This window comes from Bombina bombina, chromosome 3 (genome assembly GCF_027579735.1).
Source record: "Bombina bombina isolate aBomBom1 chromosome 3, aBomBom1.pri, whole genome shotgun sequence".
NCBI classification, from domain to species: Eukaryota; Metazoa; Chordata; class Amphibia; order Anura; family Bombinatoridae; genus Bombina; species Bombina bombina.
The window spans coordinates 816743253-816762499 of NC_069501.1; positions in this window are offsets into that span (position 1 = coordinate 816743253).

The following is a 19247-nucleotide window of genomic DNA, read 5'->3' on the forward strand; positions in this document are numbered from 1 at the left end:
AAGAAGCTGGAGGCCTTCTTAAAGAAGATGTATATTCATCAGGGGTTACAATGGCAAGCAGCGGTGTGTATTGCCACGGTAACAAGTGCAGCAGCTTATTGGTTTGATGCCTTGTTAGAGTCCCTCCAAACTGAGACTCCTTTGGAGGAGATTCAGGATAGGATAAAGGCTCTTAAGTTAGCCAATTCCTTTATCACTGATGCTTCTTTGCAGGTCTTTAAGCTGGGAGCCAAAATATCTGGCTTTGCAATCTTAGTGCATAGAACGCTCTGGCTTATATCTTAGTCAGCAGATGTTTCTTCTCAATCTAAGCTTGTGGCAATCCCTTACAAGGGAAAGACCTTGATTTGGCCAGCATTGGCAGAAATTATTTTCGATATCATGGGTGGTAAAAACATAATTTATGTAAGAACTTACCTGATAAATTAATTTCTTTCATATTGGCAAGAGTCCATGAGCTAGTGACGTATGGGATATACAATCCTATCAGGATGGGCAAAGTTTCCCAAACCTCAAAATGCCTATAATACACCCCTCACCACACCCACAATTCAGTTTAACGAATAGCCAAGTAGTGTCGTGATAAACAAAGGAATTTGGAAATAATTGTGCTTTATACAAAAAATATCATATCATAACCACCATAAAAAGGGTGGGTCTCATGGACTTTTGCCAATATGAAAGAAATTAATTTATCAGGTAAGTTCTTACATAAATTATGTTTTCTTTCATGTAATTGGCAAGAGTCCATGAGCTAGTGACATATGGGATAGTAATACCCAAGATGTGGAACTCCACAGAAGAGTCACTAAAGAGGGAGGGATAAAATAATAACAGCCATTTTCCGCTGAAAAAAAATGAATCCACAGCCCAAAATATAAGTTTATTTTCATAATGAAAAGAAAAAACTTAAACATAAGCAGAGGAATCAAACTGAAACAGCTGCCTGAAAAACTTTTCTACCAAAAACTGCTTCCGAAGAAGCAAATACATAAAAACAAAGTAGAGACTGATCTAGTAGAATGAGCTGTAATTCTCTGAGGTGGGGCCTGATCCGACTCTAAATAAGCCTGATGAATCAAAAGCTTTAACCAAGATGCCAAGGAAATGGCAGAAGCCTTCTGACCTTTCCTAGAAGCAGAAAAGATAACAAATAGACTAGAAGTCTTCCTGAAATCTTTAGTAGCTTCAACATAATATTTCAAAGCTCTTACCACATCCAAAGAATGTAAGGATCTCTCCAAAGAATTCTTAGGATTAGGACACAAAGAAGGGACAACAATTTCTCTATTAATGTTGTTAGAATTCACAACCTTAGGTAGAAATTTAAATGAATTTTGCAAAACTGCCTTATCCTGATGGAAAATCAGAAAACAGAATTTATGTTTACCTGATAAATTGCTTTCTCCAACGGTGTGTCCGGTCCACGGCGTCATCCTTACTTGTGGGATATTCTCTTCCCCAACAGGAAATGGCAAAGAGCCCAGCAAAGCTGGTCACATGATCCCTCCTAGGCTCCGCCTACCCCAGTCATTCGACCGACGTTAAGGAGGAATATTTGCATAGGAGAAACCATATGGTACCGTGGTGACTGTAGTTAAAGAAAATAAATTATCAGACCTGATTAAAAAAACCAGGGCGGGCCGTGGACCGGACACACCGTTGGAGAAAGCAATTTATCAGGTAAACATAAATTCTGTTTTCTCCAACATAGGTGTGTCCGGTCCACGGCGTCATCCTTACTTGTGGGAACCAATACCAAAGCTTTAGGACACGGATGAAGGGAGGGAGCAAATCAGGTCACCTAAATGGAAGGCACCACGGCTTGCAAAACCTTTCTCCCAAAAATAGCCTCAGAAGAAGCAAAAGTATCAAACTTGTAAAATTTGGTAAAAGTGTGCAGTGAAGACCAAGTCGCTGCCCTACATATCTGATCAACAGAAGCCTCGTTCTTGAAGGCCCATGTGGAAGCCACAGCCCTAGTGGAATGAGCTGTGATTCTTTCGGGAGGCTGCCGTCCGGCAGTCTCATAAGCCAATCTGATGATGCTTTTAATCCAAAAAGAGAGAGAGGTAGAAGTTGCTTTTTGACCTCTCCTTTTACCGGAATAAACAACAAACAAGGAAGATGTTTGTCTAAAATCCTTTGTAGCATCTAAATAGAATTTTAGAGCGCGAACAACATCCAAATTGTGCAACAAACGTTCCTTCTTTGAAACTGGTTTCGGACACAGAGAAGGTACAATAATCTCCTGGTTAATGTTTTTGTTAGAAACAACTTTTGGAAGAAAACCAGGTTTAGTACGTAAAACCACCTTATCTGCATGGAACACCAGATAAGGAGGAGAACACTGCAGAGCAGATAATTCTGAAACTCTTCTAGCAGAAGAAATTGCAACTAAAAACAAAACTTTCCAAGATAATAACTTAATATCAACGGAATGTAAGGGTTCAAACGGAACCCCCTGAAGAACTGAAAGAACTAAGTTGAGACTCCAAGGAGGAGTCAAAGGTTTGTAAACAGGCTTAATTCTAACCAGAGCCTGAACAAAGGCTTGAACATCTGGCACAGCTGCCAGCTTTTTGTGAAGTAACACAGACAAGGCAGAAATCTGTCCCTTCAGGGAACTTGCAGATAATCCTTTTTCCAATCCTTCTTGAAGGAAGGATAGAATCTTAGGAATCTTAACCTTGTCCCAAGGGAATCCTTTAGATTCACACCAACAGATATATTTTTTCCAAATTTTGTGGTAAATCTTTCTAGTTACAGGCTTTCTGGCCTGAACAAGAGTATCGATAACAGAATCTGAGAACCCTCGCTTCGATAAGATCAAGCGTTCAATCTCCAAGCAGTCAGCTGGAGTGAAACCAGATTCGGATGTTCGAACGGACCCTGAACAAGAAGGTCTCGTCTCAAAGGTAGCTTCCAAGGTGGAGCCGATGACATATTCACCAGATCTGCATACCAAGTCCTGCGTGGCCACGCAGGAGCTATCAAGATCACCGACGCCCTCTCCTGATTGATCCTGGCTACCAGCCTGGGGATGAGAGGAAACGGCGGGAACACATAAGCTAGTTTGAAGGTCCAAGGTGCTACTAGTGCATCCACTAGAGCCGCCTTGGGATCCCTGGATCTGGACCCGTAGCAAGGAACTTTGAAGTTCTGACGAGAGGCCATCAGATCCATGTCTGGAATGCCCCACAGCTGAGTGACTTGGGCAAAGATTTCCGGATGGAGTTCCCACTCCCCCGGATGCAATGTCTGACGACTCAGAAAATCCGCTTCCCAATTTTCCACTCCTGGGATGTGGATAGCAGACAGGTGGCAGGAGTGAGACTCCGCCCATAGAATGATTTTGGTCACTTCTTCCATCGCTAGGGAACTCCTTGTTCCCCCCTGATGGTTGATGTACGCAACAGTTGTCATGTTGTCTGATTGAAACCGTATGAACTTGGCCCTCGCTAGCTGAGGCCAAGCCTTGAGAGCATTGAATATCGCTCTCAGTTCCAGAATATTTATCGGTAGAAGAGATTCTTCCCGAGACCAAAGACCCTGAGCTTTCAGGGATCCCCAGACCGCGCCCCAGCCCATCAGACTGGCGTCGGTCGTGACAATGACCCACTCTGGTCTGCGGAATGTCATCCCTTGTGACCGGTTGTCCAGGGACAGCCACCAACGGAGTGAGTCTCTGGTCTTCTGATTTACTTGTATCTTCGGAGACAAGTCTGTATAGTCCCCATTCCACTGACTGAGCATGCACAGTTGTAATGGTCTTAGATGAATGCGCGCAAAAGGAACTATGTCCATTGCCGCTACCATCAAACCGATCACTTCCATGCACTGCGCTATGGAAGGAAGAGGAACGGAATGAAGTATCCGACAAGAGTCTAGAAGTTTTGTTTTTCTGCCTCTGTCAGAAAAATCCTCATCTCTAAGGAGTCTATTATTGTTCCCAAGAAGGGAACCCTTGTTGACGGAGATAGAGAACTCTTTTCCACGTTCACTTTCCATCCGTGAGATCTGAGAAAGGCCAGGACAATGTCCGTGTGAGCCTTTGCTTGAGGAAGGGACGACGCTTGAATCAGAATGTCGTCCAAGTAAGGTACTACAGCAATGCCCCTTGGTCTTAGCACAGCTAGAAGGGACCCTAGTACCTTTGTGAAAATCCTTGGAGCAGTGGCTAATCCGAAAGGAAGCGCCACGAACTGGTAATGCTTGTCCAGGAATGCGAACCTTAGGAACCGATGATGTTCCTTGTGGATAGGAATATGTAGATACGCATCCTTTAAATCCACCGTGGTCATGAATTGACCTTCCTGGATGGAAGGAAGAATAGTTCGAATGGTTTCCATCTTGAACGATGGAACCTTGAGAAACTTGTTTAAGATCTTGAGATCTAAGATTGGTCTGAACGTTCCCTCTTTTTTGGGAACTATGAACAGATTGGAGTAGAACCCCATCCCTTGTTCTCTTAATGGAACAGGATGAATCACTCCCATTTTTAACAGGTCTTCTACACAATGTAAGAATGCCTGTCTTTTTATGTGGTCTGAAGACAACTGAGACCTTTGGAACCTCCCCCTTGGGGGAAGCCCCTTGAATTCCAGAAGATAACCTTGGGAGACTATTTCTAGCGCCCAAGGATCCAGAACATCTCTTGCCCAAGCCTGAGCGAAGAGAGAGAGTCTGCCCCCCACCAGATCCGGTCCCGGATCGGGGGCCAACATTTCATGCTGTCTTGGTAGCAGTGGCAGGTTTCTTGGCCTGCTTTCCCTTGTTCCAGCCTTGCATTGGTCTCCAAGCAGGCTTGGCTTGAGAAGAATTACCCTCTTGCTTAGAGGACGTAGCACTTTGGGCTGGTCCGTTTCTACGAAAGGGACGAAAAACAGAATTTATGTTTACCTGATAAATTTCTTTCTCCAACGGTGTGTCCGGTCCACGGCGTCATCCTTACTTGTGGGATATTCTCTTCCCCAACAGGAAATGGCAAAGAGCCCAGCAAAGCTGGTCACATGATCCCTCCTAGGCTCCGCCTACCCCAGTCATTCGACCGACGTTAAGGAGGAATAATAGCATAGGAGAAACCATATGGTACCGTGGTGACTGTAGTTAAAGAAAATAAATTATCAGACCTGATTAAAAAAACCAGGGCGGGCCGTGGACCGGACACACCGTTGGAGAAAGAAATTTATCAGGTAAACATAAATTCTGTTTTCTCCAACATAGGTGTGTCCGGTCCACGGCGTCATCCTTACTTGTGGGAACCAATACCAAAGCTTTAGGACACGGATGAAGGGAGGGAGCAAATCAGGTCACCTAAATGGAAGGCACCACGGCTTGCAAAACCTTTCTCCCAAAAATAGCCTCAGAAGAAGCAAAAGTATCAAACTTGTAAAATTTGGTAAAAGTGTGCAGTGAAGACCAAGTCGCTGCCCTACATATCTGATCAACAGAAGCCTCGTTCTTGAAGGCCCATGTGGAAGCCACAGCCCTAGTGGAATGAGCCGTGATTCTTTCGGGAGGCTGCCGTCCGGCAGTCTCGTAAGCCAATCTGATGATGCTTTTAATCCAAAAAGAGAGAGAGGTAGAAGTTGCTTTTTGACCTCTCCTTTTACCTGAATAAACAACAAACAAGGAAGATGTTTGTCTAAAATCCTTTGTAGCATCTAAATAGAATTTTAGAGCGCGAACAACATCCAAATTGTGCAACAAGCGTTCCTTCTTTGAAACTGGTTTCGGACACAGAGAAGGTACGATAATCTCCTGGTTAATGTTTTTGTTAGAAACAACCTTTGGAAGAAAACCAGGTTTAGTACGTAAAACCACCTTATCTGCATGGAACACCAGATAAGGAGGAGAACACTGCAGAGCAGATAATTCTGAAACTCTTCTAGCAGAAGAAATTGCAACTAAAAACAAAACTTTCCAAGATAATAACTTAATATCAACGGAATGTAAGGGTTCAAACGGAACCCCCTGAAGAACTGAAAGAACTAAATTGAGACTCCAAGGAGGAGTCAAAGGTTTGTAAACAGGCTTGATTCTAACCAGAGCCTGAACAAAGGCTTGAACATCTGGCACAGCTGCCAGTTTTTTGTGAAGTAACACCGACAAGGCAGAAATCTGTCCCTTCAGGGAACTTGCCGATAATCCTTTTTCCAATCCTTCTTGAAGGAAGGATAGAATCCTAGGAATCTTAACCTTGTCCCAAGGGAATCCTTTAGATTCACACCAACAGATATATTTTTTCCAAATTTTGTGGTAAATCTTTCTAGTTACAGGCTTTCTGGCCTGAACAAGAGTATCGATAACAGAATCTGAGAAACCTCGCTTCGATAAAATCAAGCGTTCAATCTCCAAGCAGTCAGCTGGAGTGAAACCAGATTCGGATGTTCGAACGGACCCTGAACAAGAAGGTCTCGTCTCAAAGGTAGCTTCCAAGGTGGAGCCGATGACATATTCACCAGATCTGCATACCAAGTCCTGCGTGGCCACGCAGGAGCTATCAAGATCACCGACGCCCTCTCCTGATTGATCCTGGCTACCAGCCTGGGGATGAGAGGAAACGGCGGGAACACATAAGCTAGTTTGAAGGTCCAAGGTGCTACTAGTGCATCCACTAGAGCCGCCTTGGGATCCCTGGATCTGGACCCGTAGCAAGGAACTTTGAAGTTCTGACGAGAGGCCATCAGATCCATGTCTGGAATGCCCCAAAGTTGAGTGACTTGGGCAAAGATTTCCGGATGGAGTTCCCACTCCCCCGGATGCAATGTCTGACGACTCAGAAAATCCGCTTCCCAATTTTCCACTCCCGGGATGTGGATAGCAGACAGGTGGCAGGAGTGAGACTCCGCCCATAGAATGATCTTGGTCACTTCTTCCATCGCTAGGGAACTCCTTGTTCCCCCCTGATGGTTGATGTACGCAACAGTCGTCATGTTGTCTGATTGAAACCGTATGAACTTGGTCCTCGCTAGCTGAGGCCAAGCCTTGAGAGCATTGAAAATCGCTCTCAGTTCCAGAATATTTATCGGTAGAAGAGATTCTTCCCGAGACCAAAGACCCTGAGCTTTCAGGGATCCCCAGACCGCGCCCCAGCCCATCAGACTGGCGTCGGTCGTGACAATGACCCACTCTGGTCTGTGGAATGTCATCCCTCGTGACAGGTTGTCCAGGGACAGCCACCAACGGAGTGAGTCTCTGGTCCTCTGATTTACTTGTATCCTTGGAGACAAGTCTGTATAGTCCCCATTCCACTGACTGAGCATGCACAGTTGTAACGGTCTTAGATGAATGCGCGCAAAAGGAACTATGTCCATTGCCGCTACCATCAACCCGATCACTTCCATGCACTGAGCTACGGAAGGAAGAGGAACGGAATGAAGTATTCGACAAGAGTCCAGGAGCTTTGTCTTTCTGGCCTCTGTTAGAAAAATCCTCATTTCTGAGGAGTCTATAATTGTTCCCAAGAAGGGAACCCTTGTTGACGGGGATAGAGAACTCTTTTCCACGTTCACTTTCCAGCCGTGCGATCTGAGAAAGGCCAGGACGATGTCCGTGTGAGCCTTTGCTCGAGGGAGGGACGACGCTTGAATCAGAATGTCGTCCAGGTAAGGTACTACTGCAATGCCCCTTGGTCTTAGCACAGCTAGAAGGGACCCTAGTACCTTTGTGAAAATCCTTGGAGCAGTGGCTAATCCGAAAGGAAGCGCCACGAACTGGTAATGTTTGTCCAAGAATGCAAACCTTAGGAACCGATGATGTTCCTTGTGGATAGGAATATGTAGATACGCATCCTTTAAATCCACCGTGGTCATGAATTGACCTTCCTGGATGGAAGGAAGGATAGTTCGAATGGTTTCCATCTTGAAAGATGGGACCTTGAGAAATTTGTTTAAGATCTTGAGATCTAGGATTGGTCTGAATGTTCCCTCTTTTTTGGGAACTATGAACAGATTGGAGTAGAACCCCATCCCTTGTTCTCTCAATGGAACAGGATGAATCACTCCCATTTTTAACAGGTCTTCTACGCAAAGTAAGAACGCCTGTCTTTTTATGTGGTCTGAAGACAACTGAGACCTGTGGAACCTTCCCCTTGGGGGAAGTCCCTTGAATTCCAGAAGATAACCCTGGGAGACTATTTCTAGCGCCCAAGGATCCAGAACATCTCTTGCCCAAGCCTGAGCGAAGAGAGAGAGTCTGCCCCCCACCAGATCCGGTCCCGGATCGGGGGCCGATATTTCATGCTGTCTTGGTAGCAGTGGCAGGTTTCTTTGCCTGCTTTCCCTTGTTCCAGCCTTGCATTGGTCTCCAAGCTGGCTTGGCCTGAGAAGTATTACCTTCTTGCTTAGAGGACGTAGCACCTTGGGCTGGTCCGTTTTTACGAAAGGGACGAAAATTAGGTCTATTTTTTGCCTTGAAAGGCCGATCCTGAGGAAGGGCATGGCCCTTACCCCCAGTGATATCAGAGATAATCTCTTTCAAGTCAGGACCAAACAGCGTTTTCCCCTTGAAAGGAATGTTTAGTAGCTTGTTCTTGGAAGACGCATCAGCCGACCAAGATTTCAACCAAAGCGCTCTGCGCGCCACAATAGCAAACCCAGAATTCTTAGCCGCTAACTTAGCCAATTGCAAAGAGGCGTCTAGAGTGAAAGAATTAGCCAATTTGAGAGTATTGACTCTGTCCATAATCTCCTCATAAGGAGGCGAGTCACTATCGAGCACCTTAATCAGTTCATCAAACCAGAAATATGCGGCTGTAGTGACAGGGACAATGCATGAAATGGGTTGTAGGAGGTAACCCTGCTGAACAAACATCTTTTTAAGCAAACCTTCTAATTTTTTATCCATAGGATCTTTGAAAGCACAACTATCCTCTATGGGAATAGTGGTGCGTTTGTTTAAAGTAGAAACCGCTCCCTCGACCTTGGGGACTGACTGCCATAAGTCCTTTCTGGGGTCGACCATAGGAAACAATTTTTTAAATATGGGGGGAGGGACGAAAGGAATACCGGGCCTTTCCCATTCTTTATTAACAATGTCCGCCACCCGCTTGGGTATAGGAAAAGCTTCTGGGAGCCCCGGCACCTCTAGGAACTTGTCCATTTTACATAGTTTCTCTGGGATGACCAAATTTTCACAATCATCCAGAGTGGATAATACCTCCTTAAGCAAAATGCGGAGATGTTCCAATTTAAATTTAAAAGTAATCACATCAGATTCAGCCTGCTGAGAAATATTCCCTAAATCAGTAATTTCTCCCTCAGACAAAACCTCCCTGGCCCCCTCAGATTGGGTTAGGGGCCCTTCAGAGATATTAATATCAGCGTCGTCATGCTCTTCAGTAACTAAAACAGAGCATCCACGCTTACGCTGACAAGGGTTCATTTTGGCTAAAATGTTTTTGACAGAATTATCCATTACAGCCGTTAATTGTTGCATAGTAAGGAGTATTGGCGCGCTAGATGTACTAGGGGCCTCCTGAGTGGGCAAGACTCGTGTAGACGAAGGAGGGAATGATGCAGTACCATGCTTACTCCCCTCACTTGAGGAATCATCTTGGGCATCATTGTCATTATCACATAAATCACATTTATTTAAATGAATAGGAATTCTGGCTTCCCCACATTCAGAACACAGTCTATCTGGTAGTTCAGACATGTTAAACAGGCATAAACTTGATAAGAAAGTACAAAAAACGTTTTGAAATAAAACCGTTACTGTCACTTTAAATTTTAAACTGAACACACTTTATTACTGCAATTGCGAAAAAACATGAAGGAATTGTTCAAAATTCACCAAACTTTCACCACAGTGTCTTAAAGCCTTGAAAATATTGCACACCAAATTTGGAAGCTTTAACCCTTAAAATAACGGAACCGGAGCCGTTTTAAGCTTTAACCCCTTTACAGTCCCTGGTATCTGCTTTGCTGAGACCCAACCAAACCCAAGGGGAATACGATACCAAATGATGCCTTCAGAAGTCTTTTATAAGTATCAGAGCTCCTCTCACATGCGACTGCATGCCATGCCTCTCAAAAACAAGTGCGCAACACCGGCGCGAAAATGAGACTCTGCCTATGCTTTGGGGAAGCCCCTAAAGAATAAGGTGTCTAAAACAGTGCCTGCCGATATTATTATATCAAAATACCCAGAATAAATGATTCCTCAAGGCTAAATAAGTGTTAATATCAATCGATTTAGCCCAAAAAATGTCTACAGTCTAAATAAGCCCTTGTGAAGCCCTTATTTACAATCGTAATAAACATGGCTTACCGGATCCCATAGGGAAAATGACAGCTTCCAGCATTACATCGTCTTGTTAGAATGTGTCATACCTCAAGCAGCAAGGACTGCAAACTGTTCCCCCAACTGAAGTTAATGCTCTCAACAGTCCTGTGTGGAACAGCCATGGATTTTAGTTACGGTTGCTAAAATCATTTTCCTCATACAAACAGAATTCTTCATCTCTTTTCTGTTTCTGAGTAAATAGTACGTACCAGCACTATTTGAAAATAACAAACTCTTGATTGAATAATGAAAAACTACAGTTAAACACTAAAAAACTCTAAGCCATCTCCGTGGAGATGTTGCCTGTACAACGGCAAAGAGAATGACTGGGGTAGGCGGAGCCTAGGAGGGATCATGTGACCAGCTTTGCTGGGCTCTTTGCCATTTCCTGTTGGGGAAGAGAATATCCCACAAGTAAGGATGACGCCGTGGACCGGACACACCTATGTTGGAGAAATTAGGTTTATTTTTTGCCTTGAAAGGCCGATCCTGAGGAAGGGCGTGGCCCTTACCCCCAGTGATATCAGAGATAATCTCTTTCAAGTCAGGGCCAAACAGCGTTTTCCCCTTGAAAGGAATGTTAAGTAGCTTGTTCTTGGAAGACGCATCAGCTGACCAAGATTTCAACCAAAGCGCTCTGCGCGCCACAATAGCAAACCCAGAATTCTTAGCCGCTAACCTAGCCAATTGCAAAGTGGCGTCTAGGGTGAAAGAATTAGCCAATTTGAGAGCATTGATTCTGTCCATAATCTCCTCATAAGGAGGAGAATCACTATCGACCGCCTTTATCAGCTCATCGAACCAGAAACATGCGGCTGTAGCGACAGGGACAATGCATGAAATTGGTTGTAGAAGGTAACCCTGCTGAACAAACATCTTTTTAAGTAAACCTTCTAATTTTTTATCCATAGGATCTTTGAAAGCACAACTATCCTCTATGGGTATAGTGGTGCGTTTGTTTAAAGTGGAAACCGCTCCCTCGACCTTGGGGACTGTCTGCCATAAGTCCTTTCTGGGGTCGACCATAGGAAACAATTTTTTAAATATGGGGGGAGGGACGAAAGGAATACCGGGCCTTTCCCATTCTTTATTAACAATGTCCGCCACCCGCTTGGGTATAGGAAAAGCTTCTGGGAGCCCCGGGACCTCTAGGAACTTGTCCATTTTACATAGTTTTTCTGGGATGACCAACTTGTCACAATCATCCAGAGTGGATAATACCTCCTTAAGCAAAATGCGGAGATGTTCCAACTTAAATTTAAACGTAATCACATCAGGTTCAGCTTGTTGAGAAATGTTCCCTGAATCAGTAATTTCTCCCTCAGACAAAACCTCCCTGGCCCCCTCAGATTGGGTTAGGGGCCCTTCAGAGATATTAATATCAGCGTCGTCATGCTCTTCAGTAACTAAAACAGAGCATCCACGCTTACGCTGACAAGGGTTCATTTTGGCTAAAATGTTTTTGACAGAATTATCCATTACAGCCGTTAATTGTTGCATAGTAAGGAGTATTGGCGCGCTAGATGTACTAGGGGCCTCCTGAGTGGGCAAGACTCGTGTAGACGAAGGAGGGAATGATGCAGTACCATGCTTACTCCCCTCACTTGAGGAATCATCTTGGGCATCATTGTCATTATCACATAAATCACATTTATTTAAATGAATAGGAATTCTGGCTTCCCCACATTCAGAACACAGTCTATCTGGTAGTTCAGACATGTTAAACAGGCATAAACTTGATAAGAAAGTACAAAAAACGTTTTGAAATAAAACCGTTACTGTCACTTTAAATTTTAAACTGAACACACTTTATTACTGCAATTGCGAAAAAACATGAAGGAATTGTTCAAAATTCACCAAACTTTCACCACAGTGTCTTAAAGCCTTGAAAATATTGCACACCAAATTTGGAAGCTTTAACCCTTAAAATAACGGAACCGGAGCCGTTTTAAGCTTTAACCCCTTTACAGTCCCTGGTATCTGCTTTGCTGAGACCCAACCAAACCCAAGGGGAATACGATACCAAATGATGCCTTCAGAAGTCTTTTATAAGTATCAGAGCTCCTCTCACATGCGACTGCATGCCATGCCTCTCAAAAACAAGTGCGCAACACCGGCGCGAAAATGAGACTCTGCCTATGCTTTGGGGAAGCCCCTAAAGAATAAGGTGTCTAAAACAGTGCCTGCCGATATTATTATATCAAAATACCCAGAATAAATGATTCCTCAAGGCTAAATAAGTGTTAATATCAATCGATTTAGCCCAAAAAATGTCTACAGTCTAAATAAGCCCTTGTGAAGCCCTTATTTACAATCGTAATAAACATGGCTTACCGGATCCCATAGGGAAAATGACAGCTTCCAGCATTACATCGTCTTGTTAGAATGTGTCATACCTCAAGCAGCAAGGACTGCAAACTGTTCCCCCAACTGAAGTTAATGCTCTCAACAGTCCTGTGTGGAACAGCCATGGATTTTAGTTACGGTTGCTAAAATCATTTTCCTCATACAAACAGAATTCTTCATCTCTTTTCTGTTTCTGAGTAAATAGTACGTACCAGCACTATTTGAAAATAACAAACTCTTGATTGAATAATGAAAAACTACAGTTAAACACTAAAAAACTCTAAGCCATCTCCGTGGAGATGTTGCCTGTACAACGGCAAAGAGAATGACTGGGGTAGGCGGAGCCTAGGAGGGATCATGTGACCAGCTTTGCTGGGCTCTTTGCCATTTCCTGTTGGGGAAGAGAATATCCCACAAGTAAGGATGACGCCGTGGACCGGACACACCTATGTTGGAGAAATTAGGTTTATTTTTTGCCTTGAAAGGCCGATCCTGAGGAAGGGCGTGGCCCTTACCCCCAGTGATATCAGAGATAATCTCTTTCAAGTCAGGGCCAAACAGCGTTTTCCCCTTGAAAGGAATGTTAAGTAGCTTGTTCTTGGAAGACGCATCAGCTGACCAAGATTTCAACCAAAGCGCTCTGCGCGCCACAATAGCAAACCCAGAATTCTTAGCCGCTAACCTAGCCAATTGCAAAGTGGCGTCTAGGGTGAAAGAATTAGCCAATTTGAGAGCATTGATTCTGTCCATAATCTCCTCATAAGGAGGAGAATCACTATCGACCGCCTTTATCAGCTCATCGAACCAGAAACATGCGGCTGTAGCGACAGGGACAATGCATGAAATTGGTTGTAGAAGGTAACCCTGCTGAACAAACATCTTTTTAAGTAAACCTTCTAATTTTTTATCCATAGGATCTTTGAAAGCACAACTATCCTCTATGGGTATAGTGGTGCGTTTGTTTAAAGTGGAAACCGCTCCCTCGACCTTGGGGACTGTCTGCCATAAGTCCTTTCTGGGGTCGACCATAGGAAACAATTTTTTAAATATGGGGGGAGGGACGAAAGGAATACCGGGCCTTTCCCATTCTTTATTAACAATGTCCGCCACCCGCTTGGGTATAGGAAAAGCTTCTGGGAGCCCCGGGACCTCTAGGAACTTGTCCATTTTACATAGTTTTTCTGGGATGACCAACTTGTCACAATCATCCAGAGTGGATAATACCTCCTTAAGCAGAATGCGGAGATGTTCCAACTTAAATTTAAACGTAATCACATCAGGTTCAGCTTGTTGAGAAATGTTCCCTGAATCAGTAATTTCTCCCTCAGACAAAACCTCCCTGGCCCCATCAGACTGGGTTAGGGGCCCTTCAGAACCATTATTATCAGCGTCGTCATGCTCTTCAGTATCTAAAACAGAGCAGTCGCGCTTACGCTGATAAGTGTTCATTTTGGCTAAAATGTTTTTGACAGAATTATCCATTACAGCCGTTAATTGTTGCATAGTAAGGAGTATTGGCGCGCTAGATGTACTAGGGGCCTCCTGAGTGGGCAAGACTCGTGTAGACGAAGGAGGGAATGATGCAGTACCATGCTTACTCCCCTCACTTGAGGAATCATCTTGGGCATCATTGTCATTGTCACATAAATCACATTTATTTAAATGAATAGGAATTCTGGCTTCCCCACATTCAGAACACAGTCTATCTGGTAGTTCAGACATGATAAACAGGCATAAACTTGATAACAAAGTACAAAAAACGTTTTAAAATAAAACCGTTACTGTCACTTTAAATTTTAAACTGAACACACTTTATTACTGCAATTGCGAAAAAACATGAAGGAATTGTTCAAAATTCACCAAATTTTCACCACAGTGTCTTAAAGCCTTAAAAGTATTGCACACCAAATTTGGAAGCTTTAACCCTTAAAATAACGGAACCGGAGCCGTTTCTAACTTTAACCCCTTTACAGTCCCTGGTATCTGCTTTGCTGAGACCCAACCAAGCCCAAAGGGGAATACGATACCAAATGACGCCTTCAGAAAGTCTTTTCTAAGTATCAGAGCTCCTCTCACATGCGACTGCATGTCATGCCTCTCAAAAACAAGTGCGCAACACCGGCGCGAAAATGAGGCTCTGCCTATGATTTGGGAAAGCCCCTAAAGAATAAGGTGTCTAAAACAGTGCCTGCCGATATTATTATATCAAAATACCCAGATTAAATGATTCCTCAAGGCTAAATATGTGTTAATATTGAATCGATTTAGCCCAGAAAAAGTCTACAGTCTTAATAAGCCCTTGTGAAGCCCTTATTTACGATCTTAATAAACATGGCTTACCGGATCCCATAGGGAAAATGACAGCTTCCAGCATTACATCGTCTTGTTAGAATGTGTCATACCTCAAGCAGCAAGAGACTGCTCACTGTTCCCCCAACTGAAGTTAATTGCTCTCAACAGTCCTGTGTGGAACAGCCATGGATTTTAGTGACGGTTGCTAAAATCATTTTCCTCATACAAACAGAAATCTTCATCTCTTTTCTGTTTCTGAGTAAATAGTACATACCAGCACTATTTCAAAATAACAAACTCTTGATTGAATAATAAAAACTACAGTTAAACACTAAAAAACTCTAAGCCATCTCCGTGGAGATGTTGCCTGTACAACGGCAAAGAGAATGACTGGGGTAGGCGGAGCCTAGGAGGGATCATGTGACCAGCTTTGCTGGGCTCTTTGCCATTTCCTGTTGGGGAAGAGAATATCCCACAAGTAAGGATGACGCCGTGGACCGGACACACCTATGTTGGAGAAAAGGAGATTCAAGAGAAAGAGCAGATAATTTGGAAACTCTTCTAGTAGAAGAGATGGCCAAAAGGAACAACACTTTCCAAAAAACATAATTTATGTAAGAACTTACCTGATAAATTCATTTCTTTCATATTAGCAAGAGTCCATGAGCTAGTGACGTATGGGATATACATTCCTACCAGGAGGGGCAAAGTTTCCCAAACCTTAAAATGCCTATAAATACACCCCTCACCACACCCACAATTCAGTTTAACGAATAGCCAAGAAGTGGGGTGATAAGAAAGTTACATAAATCATGTTTTCTTTCATGTAATTAGCAAGAGTCCATGAGCTAGTGACGTATGGGATAGCAAATACCCAAGATGTGGAACTTCCACGCAAGAGTCACTAGAGAGGGAGGTATAAAAATTCAATTCCGCTGAAAAAATTAATCCACTACCCAAATCAAAAAAGTTTCAATTTTTATAATGAAAAAAACTGAAATCATAAGCAGAAGAATCAAACTGAAACAGCTGCCTGAAGTACCATTCTACCAAAACTGCTTCTAATGAAGAGAAAACATCAAAATGGTAGAACATAGTAAAAGTATGCAAAGAAGACCAAGTCATTGCTTTGCAAATCTGATCAACAGAAGCTTCATTCTTAAAAAGCCCAGGAAGTAGAAACTTACCTAGTAGAATGAGCCGTAATCCTCCGAGGCGGGAATCCACCCGACTCCAAATAAGCATGATGAATCAAAAGTTTAAGCAAGATGCCAAATAAATGGCAGAAGCCTTTTGACCTTCCTAAAACCAGAAAAGATAAAAAATAGACTAGAAGTCTATCTGAAATCTGAATAGCTTCAACATAGAATTTCAAAAACTCTTACCATATCCAAAGAAAGTAAGAATCTCACCAAAGAAGTCTTAGGAAAACAATAATTCCTCCCTAATGTTTGTTAGAATTTACAACTTTAGGTAAGAATTGAAATGAGGACAGTAAAAACCACCTTTTCCTGATGAAAAAAATCAGAAAAAACATAATTTATGTAAGAACTTACCTGATAAATTCATTTCTTTCATATTAGCAAGAGTCCATGAGCTAGTGACGTATGGGATATACATTCCTACCAGGAGGGGCAAAGTTTCCCAAACCTCAAAATGCCTATAAATACACCCCTCACCACACCCACAAATCAGTTTAACGCATAGCCAAGAAGTGGGGTGATAAGACAAAAGTGCGAAAGCATAAAAAATAAGGAATTGGAATAATTGTGCTTTATACAAAAAAATCATAACCACCACAAAAAAGGGTGGGCCTCATGGACTCTTGCTAATATGAAAGAAATGAATTTATCAGGTAAGTCCTTACATAAATTATGTTTTCTTTCATGTAATTAGCAAGAGTCCATGAGCTAGTGACGTATGGGATAATGAATACCCAATATGTGGATCTTCCACGCAAGAGTCACTAGAGAGGGAGGGATAAAATAAAGACAGCCAATTCAGCTGAAAATAATCCACACCCAAAATAAAGTTTAAATCTTATAATGAAAAAAAACTGATATTATAAGCAGAAGAATCATACTGAAACAGCTGCCTGAAGTACTTTTCTACCAAAAACTGCTTCAGAAGAAGAAAACACATCAAAATGGTAGAATTTAGGAAAAGTATGCAAAGAAGACCAAGTTGCTGCTTTGCAAATCTGATCAACCGAAGCTTCATTCCTAAACGCCCAGGAAGTAGAAACTGACCTAGTAGAATGAGCTGTAATCCTTTGAGGCGGAGTTTTACCCGACTCGACATAAGCATGATGAATCAAAGACTTTAACCAAGACGCCTTTCCTAGAACCGGAAAAGATAACAAATAGACTAGAAGTCTTTCGGAAATTTTTAGTAGCTTCAACATAATATTTCAAAGCTCTAACTACATCCAAAGAATGCAAAGATCTTTCCTTAGGATTAGGACACAATGAAGGAACCACAATTTCTCTACTAATGTTGTTAGAATTCACAACCTTAGGTAAAAATTGAAAAGAAGTTCGCAATGCTGCCTAATCCTGATGAAAAATCAGAAAAGGAGACTCACAAGAAAGAGCAGATAAATCAGAAACTTTTCTAGCAGAAGAGATGGCCAAAAGAAACAAAACTTTCCAAGAAAGTAATTTAATGTCCAGCGAATGCATAGGTTCAAACGGAGAAGCTTGAAGAGCCCCCAGAACCAAATTCAAACTCCAAGGAGGAGAAATTGACTTAATAACAGGTTTTATACAAACCAAAGCTTGTACAAAACAATAAATAACAGGAAGACTAGTAATCTTTCTGTGAAAAAGAACAGAAAGAGCAGAGATTTGTCCTTTCAAAGAACTTGCAGACAAACCTTTATCCAAACCATCCTGAAGAAACTGTAAAATTCTAGGAATTCTAAAAGAATGCCAAGAAAAATGATGAGAAATTTAAGGATTTGAGATCCTGATGGAAAAAAGGACCTTGTGAAAGAAGGTCTGGTCTTAACGGAAGAGTCCACGGTTGGCAAGTGGCCATCCAGACAAGATCCGCATACCAAAACCTGTGAGGCCATGCTGGAGCCACCAGCAGAACAGACGAGCACCCCTTAGAATCTTGGAAATTACTCTTGGAAGAAGAACTAGAGGCGGAAAGATATAGGCAGGATGATACTTCCAAGGAAGTGACAATGCATCCACTGCCTCCGCCTGAGGATCCCTGGATCTGGACAGATACCTGGGTAGCTTCTTGTTTAGATGAGAAGCCATCAGATCTATTTCTGGAAGTCCCCACATTTGAACAATCTGAAGAAATACCTCTGGGTGAAGAGACCATTTGCCCGGATGTAACGTTTGGTGACTGAGATAATCCGCTTCCCAATTGTCTATACCTGGGATATGAACCGCAGAAATTAGACAGGAGCTGGATTCCGCCCAAACCAGAATTCGAGATACTTCTTTCATAGCCAGAGGACTGTGAGTCCCTCCTTGATGATTGACATATGCCACAGTTGTGACATTGTCCGTTTGAAAACAAATGAACGACTCTCTCTTTAGAAGAGGCCATGACTGAAGAGCTCTGAAAATTGCACGGAGTTCCAAAATATTGATTGGTAATCTCACCTCCTGAGATTCCCAACCCCTTGTGCTGTCAGAGACCCCCAAACAGCTCCCCAACCTGTCAGACTTGCATCTGTTGAAATCTCAGTCCAGGTTGGAAGAACAAAAGAAGCCCCCTGAATTAAACGATGGTGGCCTGTCCACCACATCAGAAAGTGTCGAACAATCGGTTTTAAAAATATTAATTGAGATATCTTTGTATAATCCCTGCACCACTGGTTCAGCATAAAGAGCTGAAGAGGTCGCATGTGAAAACGAGCAAAGGGAACCGCGTCCAATGCAGCAGTCATAAGACCTAGAATTTCCATGCATAAGGCTACCGAAGGGAAAGATTGAGACTGAAGATTTCGACAAGCTGAAACCAATTTCAGATGTCGCTAGTCCGTCAGAGACAGAGTCAAGGACACTGAATCTATCAGGAAACCTAAAAAGGTTACCCTTGTCTGAGGAATCAACGAACTTTTTGGTAAATTGATCCTCCAACCATATTCTAGAAGAAACAACACTCATAAAAGACTGGAAAGGTTCTTTCTAGTGAAAATGAGCAAAGGGAATTGAATCCAATGCCGTGGCCATAAGACCTAAAACTTCTATGCATATATAGCAACTGAAGGAAATAATAGAGACTAAAGGTACCGACAGACGGAACCCAATAGAATTATCCCTTGTCTGATAGAGACAAAGACAGTGACACAAACT